Below are 13,941 nucleotides of genomic sequence, written 5' to 3' on the forward strand. Positions count from 1 at the left end.
CGATTGACGATAAGTTCTTTTAAATAAAAACGTTAAATAAAGACGTTTCTGATTCAGCGAGCCTCCCTTTGTAGGTAAATTGTCGATCTGTCTTTTTAACGGTGAAATTGCCAAGAATGAAAAATACACAACTTGTATCGAAGAAATCGAAATGAACAGAATGTTGAAAATATATAGAAAGATAAGACGAAAGATAAGAAAGCAAGTTTTCATCCATATATTTTATCCATATATTTAAAAAATCATCGAAGAGCCCGAAAATGCGCGGTTCTAAATCTATGAAATTTCTAGGAAGAGTTACGAATTGATCTTGCTGCTTACAATTTTAGAAAGTGAGCGAAATTATTACGCTTGTATAAAGAAATCTAAGAGATTACGAGTTGCTTTAGGAAATAATATAATTTATAATAGCATATTGCGTGTAACATGTAAAAGAGAAAGTAACAATAAGTTAAATTGTTTCGACCAAACAATACGAAATAAAAAAACTGAAATAAGAAGATAATACATCTTGTTTCACGTAAATGTTATCGCTTGATCGACGTTTAAGATCTCAATTTGCAAGATGTACATACATATCAGCTCAAGTAAGGAAACCGGAAATTCGCGATAAATTCCGAGTACGAAAATTAATGTCGTAAAGAGGAAGGGAGAAAAGAAAGAAGTGTTCGGATGCATGGTGACTGCATCCCCTGTTTTACACCGCGGTGAATACGCACTGCATACTGAGTAGAACATTAGCGACATTATAAATGAGAATCGTAAAATATTAGCGCACGTCCTGCGCTACCTATCTTCCTCTCTTTCTTTTTTCATTATTCTACCGCAGCTTTCCTTTCGTGTTTTTCTTTTCTTTTCTTTTTACGTTCTGGATAAAATTGGTGCAAAGCGTAGTTGTGAATCGTGGTATGAATTTTTGAAATGTTTTATGGAATTACTATTTTCTTCGTTTTCCTTTTTACGTCTGTCCTTTTTCTTCTTTTCTTGCGAACTTTATACCTTTTATCGCGAACCGAAATATAAAGCCTTATTTAAAAGACAGGTGTCTCAACAACAGGTTGTGATCGAATTACGGACCTGGGTTATACGTTAATTGGTCGAAAGCTGGCAAATTAATCGTGGATAATTTTCGACGTCAATATTCATTAATTAATTATCAATTATTACCGGTCAGAGGTTAATAGGATCGGTAATTTTATTTGAGCGATTAGATTGATTACTTTATAATAAGGTAGTGCATTGTGATCATAGTTTTCATGACAGTGATTCGGTCTATGATAAATTCTTACTATTTATATAATATTCAGTGACTATATGATATTAATGATTTTACAATCATATTTGTTTTATTATTAAGATCGATGTTTGTTTATCGAATGCCGTTTTATTAATGTTTGTTCCGTACCAAGTTCGTTCCGATCGATCTTATCTTTTCATTACATCGTAATCTTGTTAACAGTCTTTAAATTAATTTTACGAACTTGTTTCTCCATACCTTTATTTCAATTTCTTTACCAAGAACTATCTAAATGAAAAGTAAAGCTATTAACTTAATATTTGTAATCTGTATGTATCTTCGAGCCACGTTTAATCGCAATGAGAATTTCCTCTCAAAAGAATTACATTACACAATTAAGAACTTTTCTACATCAATTATAAGACTGCAGAACATTTACGTAATTACACGCTACTTCATTTACACATAAATTTGACCGTATCTTCTATTTTTAACACTCGGATATTAATCTATCGCACAACCTTTCGCACAATGTATAACTTCGTGTATTTTTCCCCATCTAATTCTTCTTCGTATTGTACTTTCTTCTATATCGTTACAATCTTGATTGCATGCAGTCTCGATTCGTGTCGCCGACACAGTGCACCAGTTTCAACCGATCGAACCGACATCGTTAGTAGATACATACATGCGATACGGCATCGTTTTCGGGAAAATGTTATGAAATCCTTCCTGTCATCCTATTTCTATCGCCAATTCTCGTACGTCGGCAATAAATTCACGTCAATCACGTGTTAACACATTCAATGTAGGACATTTATCAATCTTCTCCTCGGCGACCCGAATATCTTTCTTCTATCGCGTTTTCATCACTTATTTGCTTTCGAAAACGATACAGAATCATATAGAAATGGTATAAAATGGTATCATAACGAAGAAGAAGTTGTAGCTTTAAATACGACTTTTGAAGACACGAATCAGCTACTTGTAAGTTGTCACATTATCGCGATTTTACTACAGTATGAAATGAAGATTGATAAACTAGGGTTTTACAGTAACAAGTAACTTCGTTATTTGTCAACGCGGCTGAATTGTAGTCGTAATAATATTAAATCTTATTTCTTGAAGGATAAAGAAACGTATAGATCTTACATTCAAAAATTCAAAAGTTTATTACCGTGAATATTAACTTACTTATCAACTACGCCGACTATGAATTTACAGAAAGTGCTAAAAGTGATTTAACTGTGAATTGCTTTTTCTTGGTGTACTCAAATTACTGGAAAATGTAGTTGCCTTCTTTTTTCCCGACATTCTTACTAGTTTCTCTTTTCCCTCGCATACATGCTCGTACGTATACTTATACACATATGTAAGTACGCGTGTGTGCAGTTAGCTTGCTTTACGCCGATGACTTCCGCCCTTTCGTCTCTTGATCGCTGGCTCGACGCGACGCGACGGTTCGCGATCCACGGGTAGCTCGAAGGCGGATAATTAACGAGCGGAACGGCAACGACCTTAAGAGTTTCGCGCTCGTCTCGCGCGATATTTATGTTATTCGTTAGCGAGTGCAATTTAGGCAGCCGGCGAAATTAATTGCACGCCGCGAGGACTGTACTCGGAGAACGAAACGGAGAAGCAAACGTGAAGAGAGGAAAAGATGGGGCAAGGAAGAAGAGAAAAAGACTGCCGGTCAATCAGCCGGTCAATATCGACGGGAAGGTGATCGGTTGCGCGAATGCGAAACATGAGATTGACTGTTACGGACAGTTACTTATAGCTTGATAATTGGTATAATAAGTTGCGGGTGAGCCGGTTGCCAGCGGCTCGTTAGTCGTAATTCCTTTCGGCGGGAACGATTATTTATCGTCGCCGATCGCGATTATATCATCGAAGTGGGCTTGGTAGCTGTTATTGATAGCCCTCTCGCAAGGATGCAAATAATCGCGAATCAAGTTAGCATATGGAAAAAAAGATCCAATTCATTGCTTTCCGCCGTGATTAAGCGACAATGTTCAATTATTGTAGATCGTGAAGGAACTTCGATTTCACGGCGAAAGGAGATCGTTGAACGATAGCCATTGGTTGTAGTATGCAATATCTCAGCGATTGTGTCGTAAAGTTATGGCTGTTTCGATAATTGGAAGTTGTAAACACATTTCCCTTCGTATCGTTCTTTCTACGTGCACGATGATGCGAGCCATTCGACGACTTAATATTATCTATTAAAGCGATATTAAATAAGAATCACCATGAAAACTCTTAAGTTGCATTTTAACGGTTGATTATGAAAATAAATAAAGTTGTTTTATTGTTTAATGTAGGTATTCGAATATAGGAATGTGAAACGATACGAGAATTATTGTTCAATAAATTCGCTCAATTTCCATTTATGAAAAAGACGGAAGGCAGTAAACATATTGTTGTACAGTATTTTATGATAATTCTATTAAAATTCGGAGTTGCCTTATTGATTTATTAATATAAACCACAATGTATTAATTTTTAAATCAATGAATATTATTCCTCTAGTAGCACAACTTTTATCGCGCAGCTTTGAAATTTCGTTTTAATATTTAAGCGATAAAAGTAGGATATATCTTCGTTCTGCATTCAAAGTTAATAATTAAATTTCATCTATGACAGCCTTTGATAGTTAACAAGAGTAAACGGTTAACACGAATAAGATACGTAGTTGCATAAAAATATAGAGAATTTAATTAAAGAAATGATTAGGCTATGTAATATCCAAGTGATTGAATATGATAGATAATTAATTTGAATGTGATTAATTTAAAACAATATTATTAACTTGACTCTTCCATTTAACAGATTAAATATCCTAAAATAAAGAAACCTAAGTACGACCCTATGACCCAGGAATACTTCTTGAGTGTTAACAAGCAGAATGAGGATTGTTACATAAGTTCAACAAGCATCAGAAAAACCACTCCCAATTTTGTTTCCATGCACCTAAATGCAAAATATCCAACGATAAATACAGAGAATTGGCTTCGAATTCAAGAACAGCGGTTCTTGGAGATTGATCGCAAACGAAGAGGTAAACCGCTGCCGCAGGGAAATACGGGTGTGAGTAAATATCTGAGGCTGTTATTCGTAGAAGGACAGGAGAGAACCGTGGTCGTATGCGAAATTTCCCACGGCGTGTACGCGATTGAATCGCGGGCCGGTTGGCCTTACGTAATGCGAAGGTTGCAGCTCGAAAAACAATCGGTACGCGGACACTCAATCAGCATGCGACCCGTCGAAAACGTTCTTTGCAATCGAGCATACACGGGTTTAATTGGCTGTAGAGCGGATGTGCACGCACGAAACGCGACACGCCATTGTTACGCGGACGGTCCAATTTGTGACGCGGATTCACCCTCTGATCGGCCGTCACAATGAAAGTCGTAAAATCGCGGACTAATGGCGTCGTTACATTAATTCCGACTGGCACGGCGGTTCACGGGAAACAAGAAAGGCTCGACGATATGCGCGAAAAAACGTATAAAGCAGTCGATCTCGATATCCGGCCGCGCGTTTACTCGTGTGTGTCCGTGCTGTTGTTGCTTTTGGTCAAAATATCTATCGGAAATGTCGTTGTCTCGAATAAAACTGAAGGCCATAGAATGAAAGCTTGATAAGTCTTTTGTTTTTTATATGACGACTATATGGCAAAAATAGGATAAGTCGTAGTGCAGTTTTGTTCTAGGCACAAATAGCTGGTATTATGAAATTCTTCAAGCTTAAAATATATCTAACAGAAACAGATATTACTTTTGAATACTTTCTCTTTATATAACAATGGAGTCAATGGCAACCACTTGTCCCCGTACAATGGTTACATGGATAGATATTTGATTATAAAGCGTTTATAATATTAGTACATAGCTTGATACTCATTCGGTTATAAGACGTCAATCAGATTTATCGCTGTATCTACTATTTATATTCTGGATGTTTTTTTAAATTCATTCAAGATTACTTTCAAAGCTGCCTTGATGTTTAATCAGCTTCCTTCGCGTGCAAATTTAAGATATTCTCACATAATATGTCCTATACTTATCAATATCCTGCATCATTCGGAAAGATTTTGTCTTGGACTAAATTTGTAGATTCCAAAGTATCGAATGTCGTATACTTATTACCAACTGCACGTGTCTATCAGGTTGTTTACAATTTATTTATGTGCGTAATTTCTTATTCACACTGCAAACTATCTATGTAACGTGTTTGTTAACGAAACAATAGCAAGTAGGTATAACAATAGATATTTGTCCATCGCTTGTTATCACATTTTAAAAAGCCCTTTAGAGTTGCAAAACACGAGTTGGCTGGTATTCATACACACATATTGTTCGCGCTACCTTCAAAGTGTGCTTTGTGAACATGTTTGGAGTTGGAATCTCAAACATCGTTGATGCTCGACGAGTACAAATATTATTTTATTTTTCTTGTATCTTAAAAACATGCATAGGCGCGAGCTTTTGTACATTTCCGTTTCAATTTATTTGTCTCCGATTTATTCCTAAATACGAAATATCGTTTACCGAGCGAATATCCTTTAGGAGACGTTTAGTCCTTCCTTTACGATGCAAAGTAAATTATATTAGAGGTATGTGAGACCAAACATTTGTAGGAAATATGTCAAGTACTAAACAGACGTTTTAAGAACCTAGGAAATACATTATAGCGCTCTTTAAGTTGAGCAAAAGGTGGCGTATAAATGTAGACCTAGAGTTTAATAAATCTGTTCGTTGTTGTAATAAATGCGAGTTATAAATGATTTATATCTTACGTAAGATATAACGCAAGTTTAAATTTATTAAATTATTTTAATTGAGATTTTTATATTGTTCCGTGTAATTTGATGTGAATAACTTATTCTAAAGCATCTGGCGTGTCGAATAATTTAGATAAAGTAACACGAAGTGAAAGAAATTTGTACAAGTATGCATATAACCGTAACTAATTTTTTAGAGCGAGTGTGAGAATATTATATTCACGATCCAACGTGAAGATAATAAACAAAATTCGTTCTATGAACGACCTCCTATTATCGTGTTACTCATAGCGTTCAAGGACCAATGAATAATTTGTAATGCCGCAATTAATTGTAAATCACATTTCGTGTTATCAGAGATAATTGTTAGATCAATTGTTTCGGCAGAGAAGTGACAATTCCAGAGAAATTCGGCGAGAAACTCGTTTGCATCAATGCGAGAGAACGTTGCATTGGATATAGTGCGGAAAATTAACATTGTGCAATCATTTTATTCGCAACGTTTGAAAGAAACGACAGAGCATTGTTTTAATCGTTTCGAAGATATCGACAGAGATATATGCATTTATTAAACACATATAACAAAATGCTTAACATAATAGGAACAAATACTTCGCAGTGTACAAATACATGACGAAATAAAGTTAAGAATATCACTTTAACGAAGTCGAATGAATACAAAACGAAATTCTATACAATTTTTTCTCAACGAGTAGCATATTCATTAACTCCTTAAGATTTATGTGTTTTACGAAGAATATCAATTTACGAACACCTTCAAAATTACACAATCACGTTTCACTGGAAATATACGACCCGGTCGAAGATTGCTTTGAAAGAACGAATTATTGCTTGTAATTCACTGTTCGCTTTGGCGTAAAGATTCGCCAAAAGAACAGTCGCTTTTAATTAACCATTTTTCATCGGCGTTGGACCCACGCGAGAGCCCCGATGAATTCTGTTGTGCAACCATCTTGCATCTCGCCTTTCAATTATTCGCTTCACCGTAAACGAATAGGAACGAAAAGAACGAAGGATAATAAAAAAGGGCTGCGTTTGTCTCTCGGTGAACAACGGTCACTGGTCCGTTAAAGCCATGGTATTAAGGTCGTTGCTGTCGAGGAACGATGTCTAGTTTGCCAGGAAAATGGATTAAACTGCGGTTTCCGTCGCTTGGCGTGATTATACCGTTTGCAAAAGGCGGCGTTGCAATGAGAAATAATTCTCTGGAAAACGGTACGCTTTAGCAACGTTTCAGATTATCGAGCTGGTTATTCGACCGAGAATACGCTCTTTTTGACTATACACCACTACACCTGTTCATAGAACTTCAATCGTTTCCTTTTGTGGAATAGTTTTGATCTCGATATATGTTTCGCTTTGACCTTTTTCAGTTTCAATCTTGATTCCGTCTCTGGATAAGACTTTCGAACGAAGGTAGATGAAAAAATGAAATTGTTACCGACAGAAGTGTGTGGAACTTTGGTTTAAACGTTTGTCTTAATCGAAAGTTAGAGATTTAATTTATTTCCTTAATGGCGTGTGACTAGTTAATAACATAATTGGTATTTGATAAATACTTGACTTGTAGATGTACGTTGAGATAGAAAAAATGAAATTATTTGTATATCCTAGTATTGGTCATTAGATTTTTTAACACTAGAACTACTACTGATCCAGTTGAAATGAGTGGTATCGGATTTTTTGTTTTTGCAATTAGTAAAAAGCTATTGCTTACTTCTATTGAGACAAAAAATATTACATATACTTATCTATGTCCATCATTCTAATTCTAATTAACTATGAATAATATATTTAGATGTATCTTGGAAAGGTCGGTAGTTCTAACATTAATATTTCTCACAATATTCGCAATATATTTCTTTGTTACAACGTTCATAAAACCTTACAATATTTTTGCGCAAATTATAAATATATTTAAATATATTTAAGCGTGTTATTTCTTATTTAAAAAATCAATAAATCTGTTCGTCGTATGTAAATTATTCAACAATAATTTATCGAATTAAATTGTTTGAAGATAAGGTTGAAGGTAAAAACATTTTCAAAAATACATATGCATATCAACTTAATTTCAAAGCAGCGTAAAAGTTTTCCCACAGCCGAAACCTTGAATGAAACTCTTCGTTTCTTCCGATCGATTTTATCGCTCAGCATTAATATTCGCGTCGATGGCCGTAAATAAAGATGTCCTTCGGATTACGGAGGCCATCGAAGCAACGAGATCGATAAATTTGATCGTTCGTGATTCACGAATCGAGCTGAATCTCGAGGGCATCGTTGAATGAATCGCGCGACACGATTTCGAAAGAATCGCGAAAAGAACCGATCGACGGTGCAATTTTATTCAATATCGCGACGCGTCGTGTCGCGTAAGTGGACAAGATTAGCGTTTAAGGTGATCATCGTTGATGAGCGGCTCGCCAGAAGGAGAACGAATAATAGACCGGTCGGAGGGAACACGTTCTGATTGAGTTAACCGGCGGCATACGTCATTATACGCCGACTCGTCGGTTCTCGACGCCAAGGCCGAGTGCCGCGAATACGTGTAATCTCGACGTCGTATTCAGGTCGTTCTTAATTAACCTGCCAGTACTTCGGTCTGTACCACGACAAAACTTCGACATGTTTCTCCGTCGTTCATCGACGATTACGCTCGACTATCATATTGCAGCGATTTTTAACCTAACTATTTAATCAGAGACACCGGCCTCTTTTCCCTAAGACTATTGAATAAGAGATACGTTGTTTCGCAACAACTAAAACGACCATAATTCTCTGGAACGAATATCCTGTTTTGATTAATTTCAGATATAATATATCTTTTAGCGCGCCACAGAATTTTAGTATAATAATCGTTTGGGTCTTGTATGCGTCGCGAGACAAACAAAATTGAAAATCTTTGCTGATCTATGCCTTTGAGAATAAAAATCATCCACGCTTTAAATACAGGCCTATATTCGTCTGTTACTCATGGGAAACGAAGAATAAATTCAACGCTTGGAAACAATGGAAAATGATGCGGACGACCTTGCACTTGTGTTTCTTCGCATTTCTTTGCATTTTAATAGTTTCTTCACGCCACAAATAGAGGCATTGTGCGTTTATGCTTAGGGGAAAGAATAACGTCCGCTGACCGGTGTTGAATCTGATTTCGGATTTTAATCTCTTCGCTAGTGAGTCACTCGGCTTGTGCAAAGTTTCTTCGTGGTAACGTCCGTGGTAATAGACCATCAAATATCGGATTTCATGGATTACAGAAATTGACTAATTTATACTTCATTTCGTGATTATTTAATGTCGTTGGTATGAGCTGCATATGTAGCTGTATATCAGTTAATTTTAGAATTTTTTCTAAATAGGAAATTTACATTTCATGTGCCAAATCATTCAGCAAATGTATTATTATACAGGAAAGATATAATGTATGATAATTAAAAATAACAAATATATGTAGATTATGTATATTAAAAAGAAAACAATATACGAGGTGATAAAGAAATAGATAGCTAACGTTTGGTACTCTATTCTACGATTGCCAAAGATGAAAAAGGGTCGTATAAACATAGGTCCGAAAATTCACTGGAATAATAGTTGTCAGACGTAGAATTTCAAGCATTTCTTTTGCTAGAAATTAATTTAATTTAATAAATATGTGTTTAATAGTAAATCAATATGTATCTAAACGTTTCATAGTGAAGACAATGATATCAGAATGATTTATTTTAATATCGATATTATTAAAAAATCTATACGCACTTATATAATTTATTATACATACTATTTGAAAAAAAATATATAATATTATGTAAATTATATTTATAGAATATTGTTTGATACTTGCCTATAGTGAAGTACGTATTTTCAAGTTAAATCACAAAATAAAATTTTGTACGATAATATTTCGTAGAATTTAGTAATAAAAAGATGTTAAAAGTAAAAGTAAATTGTAGCTTAAAAAAGTAGTTACTTATATAATACACGTGTATATTAAGATATTTACGTGAACGGATGTATTTAGTATTCTATTAAATACTTTATTCATATTTTTTGTCATACAATATTTAGGTATATAATTTTTAAGGTAAAAATAATTCACGGACTGAAATAACATCTGCACAAAGAAGGAATTTACAAATATTATTTCACATACCCTTTACATAATTCAGTTCGTATCTGTGTGTATGGTAGACAGATGTAGGCGTATATATGTAGATAGATATGGCCACGTCGAATTATAGTAAACAGCCTCCGGGAAGCCTTTCATTTTTAAAGTAGATCAGATTGAGATAGCGATACTATTTTTTATCTTTTGACAACGATTGCGCCGTATTCGATTTCTTTTGAATATGTGTACGTGGACTTAACCTGAATTAAATCATCTGTTTAAGATTTTACAATACGCTATTGTACAAAATATATGAGCACAAAGCATACGAACAGTTGAATAGAACTTGATATAGCTAAAAAATTGCAACTAGAAAAAGTCATACTTTATTAAAGTTGTCATAGAATATTATGATACGATAACATTTATTTTTCAGAATAAATATGTAAATGGAAAACTTGGTATCTGCAAGCTTCAAATATTATGAAATAGTTTTATCTTTAAACGATTTAATATCTTCAGCTTTTCTGATTGTCAAATTATGGATAACATAGTGAAAGTTTTCTAAAATTGTTAGGAAGACTATCGTGATCAATTCTAACAACAATCGTGTACGTTTAATTTTAACATACCTGCCATTGTTAACATTTTAAATAAACAATCTTCCTACATTTGCTAATTCCATAAGAAAACGGTGAGCGATACTTTCGATCGTTGGTTTGTTATTAATTTATCATTATTAGATTCACGAGCGGCAGTGTACATAATCCGCACGTAACTATTTCATATATTAACTTAGTTTTACAAAACGAAAAGGTATTAAAGTACCTAATGTGTTTTTAATTCAACTCGAAATTCTTTCCAATAATATTTTCTCATGTCTGTCACTTACATTTACCAACAGTATTAACGCTTTCGAGATCGTTGACGTACTGTTACGTCCATTTCTGTGCCGAAGGAGTTAGTCGATAATTACTGCGTCTCTTCGTGTGCAATTAGTTTCTCGTTTTCCTGTTACGGACAATTACCGATGTTGGTTACGAAACCTTCTAAGTCGAATAATTACAGGGTATTTAAACACTTTTTTGCGGAAACCTATTTTCTATAGCCTATATTATTCGTAACACTTCAAGCGTGTATAATGATACAAAGCATAGAAAATAAATTGTGATACCTTGTAAACGACAGCACGTCGTACGCTTATGAAATAAGTTTGAAGATGTTATTGCCTTTTTAGATATTTATTGATATATATTGCCTTTTTTTTATATTGCCTTATTTATTGCCTTTTTATAGCTGCGATATCACATTATAGATATTTAGTTACGATGATTATGTGTTAATACAAGTTATGGTACGTTGTCAACTTATTACGCGATGATTAAGTTTTATTTTAATTAATTTAACTTATTCGATTGATGTGATAATTAAGTATATCGAAATTAATTTATGTAAATTTATATCTACAATTATACAATCAAGGACTAATCGTTTAATAGTCAAATAAAATGACGAAGAATTTAGAATAAATTATTTCGGAAACAATTACTTCTTCCTCAAGATCTCGCCAAGATCTCTTACATCTGTAACGTGCATATAAAAAAAAAAAAAAAAATAATATATAACAATTACATGATGCATGATAATATTTCAATAACTGTCTAGTCTTTTTTATGCTGTCGAAGGCTTAACGTTACTCGAATATCAGCTTACATCAAAATTTATTCAGGTTTATACAATTTCATAAAATCTCTCGTATAATTACAAATCAAGAAAGATCGATTCATCCCTGTCTAATATTTATTTCCTTAGTTCCAGTCTCTTTTCCGCTCTACAGTTAAAGGATTTTAATTTTAACGAACATATCGAAAAGTCAAAATTTGTCCAGCTTTATACAGTTTCATAAAGTTTCCTGTATAATTATAATCCAAGAAAGCTCGATTTTTTCGTGACACTTACTCCATATGTATATCATTCCTTTTTGGCCATTTCACCTCGAGCCAAAACTTCGTAACCCATATGCTTAAAGCGTTAAAATATCCGATCGACAGGTGATCTCTGTAGCAGAAGTTCGACGGGAATTTATTTCACGAAGAAACTCGATGGTAGCCAGTCGAAGTTAGTTTCCTTCCAATTAGGCAGTCAGGAGGGCGTGAATATTAACCGGGGCGTTCTCATCAAAATATCAATACTGGGCAACGTCGGTTCGCTGTTATCGAGCCGCGATCAGCCTGGGTTATGCAAATCCCCGGCCTGGCCTGGTCTTTCGCTTTATTTCCCATCTCGTTTCGGTTGTACCATTACCTTCACAACGAAACCGCCAATAAAAGCAACCGCAAGGATCTTTAGCAATCCTCGGAACAAACGGTCGTCGTCGCATACCTCGCAGCGACGCTGGTTACGTAAGTAAGCGGCCCCGAAAACCTTTGGACCACCTTCGGGCTCGCTAAAACACCAGATAATCTGCCCGTTTCCTCGGCGATTTCGCCGCCGCTGTGTCGCCATAATTGGCGAACGCCGGCGCGCGAGCATCGCGCAAAAGCGGAGTCAGAACGTCGAAAAGGGCCAGCGAACGAGAGCAGACGAAGAACGAGAAGGAAGAGAAGGGAGAAAGAGCGGCAAAAAGAGGAAAAAAGAGAAGAAGGACTCGACCGGACGATGCTCATGAATCTCATGATCGATGCGCGATGCTCGTGCACGGAGTTAAAATGTGTCCAAGTTGGAAGGCCACGGGCCGATGTCCGGTAATGGTCATCCAGGACTTCAACCGTGTTACGTGTCAGCCCGTGAGACGTTCCGCGGCAATTTACGGCTACGTACACAGTGCCATTACGACGCATCGTAAATAAGACGGTGCACGTTGTATGCGGCGCGGCAGATACACATACACACACACACACTCATATACGCGTGTATACATACATACAGTGCAACGCAGCTTCATCATTTTTACCGCTCATTATGCGTGGGCGCCGTTAATTTCTGGTCCACGGCCGCGCGTTTTTGTCGGCCCGCTTTCGCGATCTCTGTAACATTGTACTTTTAAGACCTCCTTTTTCTTTCGAACGTGACTTCGAATCGAGTATCCGACGCTGTCGCTGCGTGTTTGGAGGAAATGGTGCATTGTTTCGTTAACGACGAACAAATTAAGGATCGTGTAGTAGTTTCGATATTATTGGCGAGTGGGTAGTAATAGTTTGTTTTCGACTACGCAGTTTGAGTCGATGGTATTTAATGGATGAATCGCGTTTACGTAAGCAGTTAGAAAACTATCATTTGTATACATGTTTTTTTTCTTTCAATATCTCCTTTAAATAATTTCCTTCGACTAACCTTGAGCGCGTAATTATGCTTTGCATTGAAATAATTACTCTAACAGATAATAGAAAAAATAAGAAAAACAACAAAATTGGACTTGTCACATTTTTCTGCTCCGACCTTTATATCGATAAGATATCTTCCAGGCGTGGATGATGTTAAAAATTTATTACTTTGAATTCCTCCATCAATTGAGATGATATTTGACATTAAATTTTTCAAAAAGAAAAGTTTATCTATATTTTACAAGGCTGACAGAAGCATGTGTGTACGTTGTTTCAATCTATATATTTTAGCTTGAAATCGGTTTACCGAAGACGGCGATGTATCAATAAGTGTTGATTACAGTTATCATTTCATAACAATGTATGCCAATATAACGTAGCATCTATCAAAACGATTCAATTGAACTATATCGTGTATATTCATATTTCATACTAATAGTTTATACTTTTATCGTTCTGGTTTCAT

At 35.3% G+C, this 13,941-nt stretch overlaps 1 protein-coding gene and 1 long non-coding RNA gene across 3 annotated transcripts in view; one reads left to right on the forward strand and one right to left on the reverse strand.

Annotated features, from left to right (window-relative positions):
- LOC126914140 (protein split ends-like) overlaps nt 1-13,941 on the forward strand; it is a 380,706-nt gene that overhangs the window by 336,533 nt on the left and 30,232 nt on the right. The window lies entirely within an intron of this gene.
- On the reverse strand, nt 10,061-11,071 carry LOC126914174 (uncharacterized). The gene is made up of 2 exons (XR_007709599.1): nt 10,785-11,071; nt 10,061-10,412 (listed from the first exon to the last, which is right to left on the reverse strand). It is a non-coding gene; the product is annotated as an uncharacterized LOC126914174 (long non-coding RNA).

The sequence above is a fragment of the Bombus affinis genome, chromosome 3 (genome assembly GCF_024516045.1).
Source record: "Bombus affinis isolate iyBomAffi1 chromosome 3, iyBomAffi1.2, whole genome shotgun sequence".
NCBI classification, from domain to species: domain Eukaryota; kingdom Metazoa; phylum Arthropoda; class Insecta; order Hymenoptera; family Apidae; genus Bombus; species Bombus affinis.